Source organism: Pinus tabuliformis, chromosome 4_2 (genome assembly GCF_031772625.1).
Source record: "Pinus tabuliformis cultivar Carrire ecotype Pingquan chromosome 4_2, CPIR1, whole genome shotgun sequence".
NCBI classification, from domain to species: Eukaryota; Viridiplantae; Streptophyta; class Pinopsida; order Pinales; family Pinaceae; genus Pinus; species Pinus tabuliformis.
In genome coordinates this window covers 192,367,612-192,370,771 of record NC_142304.1, presented here as the reverse complement: position 1 = coordinate 192,370,771, position 3,160 = coordinate 192,367,612, and the positions used below count along the sequence as shown (strand labels likewise).

The 3,160-nt window shown below is 41.6% G+C and overlaps 1 long non-coding RNA gene across 1 annotated transcript; it reads right to left on the bottom strand.

Annotated features, from left to right (window-relative positions):
- Positions 1–1,709: 1,709 nt before the first annotated feature.
- LOC149168797 (uncharacterized) lies at positions 1,710–2,192 on the bottom strand. The gene is made up of 3 exons (XR_016259735.1): positions 2,115–2,192; positions 1,927–1,985; positions 1,710–1,799 (listed from the first exon to the last, which is right to left on the bottom strand). It is a non-coding gene; the product is annotated as an uncharacterized LOC149168797 (long non-coding RNA).
- Positions 2,193–3,160: the final 968 nt, after the last annotated feature.

Genomic DNA, 3,160 nt, shown 5'->3' with positions numbered 1-3,160 from the left:
ATTACTGTGTTAAATGATATTATTTATTTTATGAATGGAAAATATTTTGAAAAATGCTGGCAGTCTCCTAAGGGAGGATTTCTAAAGAAAGAAACAGTTATAAAAACTGAAAAAGGAACTAACCCTTCAGCCAGGAAAAGTCCTGGGAGGGGAAAAATCCCTAGTCAGTGATGACAGAGAGGGAGAGAAATTGAAGAAAGGAAAAAAAGAGAAAGAAAGGGGGTTAAGTCTGGTGAGGACCAGATAACCCTAGCACAACTGTGCATGAGTCTTGTTGAGGGCTGCAGGCCTGCAGGACAGCTCGGGGGGAGAACCCAACATAGCGTTGGATCTCATGGCTGGGTGGATAAGAGCAAACCTTTAAATTGCAGGTGAACTTCTGGAGCTATATCTCTGGTGCCTAATAGACCAGGTATGCGTTATTCATCTGAACTAAACTACTGTATTAGTATGCTTGGTGCTTGTATGGAAAGTATGGCTGCACCTGAGTTTCTGTTATTGACTAGATGGAACAGTATGCATATAATAACTTAACAGTGTTTAAGAGTGCCTAAGATTGGCTATTCAAAGCAAATAGAAATTATCTGTTATATTCTTTGCATAATAATTGTAAAGAAAACGAAGCATGATAACTGTGTACAGATTAATGCTTGATATCTGTAATGATAACTGTATAGAGGACAAGTCGGACATCTGTAAGAAAAATGATGCATGATAGCTGTGCAAGAACAACGCATGACTTATGTAAAAGAATGATGCGAATAGTTGTAATAAGAAAGATGCAGGATAACCGCATGAATATGATACATGTAGTATATAGGAACAATGCTCAATCTGTATTGAAAAGCCGAAGCATAGAAACGATACAAAGAACCGAAAGTTCATAACCATATACAGAGCATGTGAGTGCATAGTATATTTACCAGTTAACCGTGAGAGGGTTTCTGTGCAAAAACTAACAATGTAATGGTTATAGAAAACTGCTAAAACGACATCTAACAGTCATATTCCTAATACTGCCGGAGCATACATTGAACCTGTAAAAGCGGTTCATGGTATGAGTGAAACCCTCGGCCGTTTCAAGGTGAAACCCTCGGCCGTTTCAAGGTGAAACCCTCGGCCGTTCCAATGCGGAACCCTCGGCCTGTACCTAGGGTTTGAGCCGATATGAGTATATAAACAGAAAACAAGTAAATCTAACGCTGTTTAAAAACAAAATACAAAACAACACGTTAATATAACATTATAGAACCGCTGTGGAGACGGCCATTGAACCACTGTTTCCAGCCATACCGTGACAAACTATTACAGGAATTATGGAGACGAAACCCTCGAAAGGAATACGTCTCAGCCTGTCAACAGAGAAACGAAGTATCCGTAGCAAGACAAGCTCGAACCATTTGGAGCAAATTCATATGTATAGCAAAACAAGCTGTAGACACAGAACAACCGAATGGAAAAACATGCATATTATATTTAACAGGTAAACAAAAGAGATAATCATATAATAACGATGGGATAAATAAACCCGAAAGAGTACCACGAAGGTCTGTCCATTAAATATTCAGAGAACCATAGTCTCTCATAAATACAGAGTAAATCATAATGGCACATTCCCAAATAATAGAAGCCTTGATTTATCTCGTTAGGTTCCGGCGAGGGAGGCCGTGAATCCCTGAACATGAATATACAAGTGATATCAAATAATACACAGAGACTGTAAACCAGAGAAGACGCAGGTACCGGCATGGGAAAGCCGACCTCGCATCCTAGCCAGGGTTTAGCCGAAGGTGAGAACCCTGAGTCAACACATTGAAGAATGCCATGAGGAACCCCCTCAGGCCGAGAGAAAACACATGGAAATCTACCAGCTACTTCCGCCTATCGTATTAACTATTTACTGTAACGATTGTGAGGGTCTAGTACCTGGAATGTCTCGACTGTACCATTCCATTCCTGAGTGGTAGGAGTATGAGAAGCACGCCCTGCACATGGGAATTTCATTGGAAGTAAACATGAATGCATTAACCAAAACAATGTAATCCTGATCAAGAACGCACAGTGTTATAAACAATAAATTTACAGCCGAAAGTAATTGATGAAGTGGTAGATACCTGTGTTGGCTTGCCGAGACCTGGCATAGGTTGCAGGGTTAGAACCGCCGATTGGAGCAAGGGTTCGGTCTCTCCTCCAAGTGCAAATGAACCCGCAATGAGCGACTCGGTGGACTTTATGAAACCCGATAAACCCTGAATCGATATCAACCCTTAGATCAGTGTAGAAGATCCTCACCGTTCCTTTGTATGGCAGTTTGGCGCGCGAACCCGGCGGATTCCCCAAGGCTTCACATGGCCTCTGTCCGGCGGTAGACACCTGTCCAGGGTAGGTGAAGCTATTTAGTATTCCGACCACACCTGGCATGGGAGCAGATCGGAAAAGCAAAGCCGGTGGCCTCGTTCCGTTGACCTTAACCGTATGATGAGAATCGCTAAGGGTTCATAATCCATAAGTCTTGTGGTAATCTGAAGTTAAGTGATTGATAATCATATAGGTGTCATCATAGCAGCACGGTTAGTGCTTAAGTAAATGCAAGCATATATAATGTTTATGGTCAGTTTAGGATCAAGTTTATGAAGGTCCACGTAACAATAAGGTTTACCATGAATTTTTTTTTTTTTTATATGGGATATTACTGTGGAGTGTGACAATGTGGTATCAGAGCAGAGGTTTCAAAACTGTGGCCTCTGGAGCAGTAAGATCCAGCTGCATGGAAATTATCATATAGTATATGTATGAGGAAGAATTAAATTCCGCTAATTGGTTTCTGTTTATTAATTAGGAAACAAATACAGAAACAGCAACCGATAACAGCCAACAGTAAAGATGGAGGGAATGCAGGGAGCGGATGGCGTTCCTCGGGAAAATCCAGAGCTGTGGATACAGCTTGGTGCAGAGACACGCAGCACCAATCTGGCGATACTGCAAACTGTTCAAGAACTGAAAGATGAAATGGCACGTCTGCGAGAAGACAACGCGCGATTGACAGTGGAACAGGAAAGAATATTGAAGAGTCTGTCGGAAAGACAAAATCCACCATTAGCCAATCCCAGTGCGGAACAGCAAAGGGCAACTGAAGAACGAAATTATGCACCTGAAATTT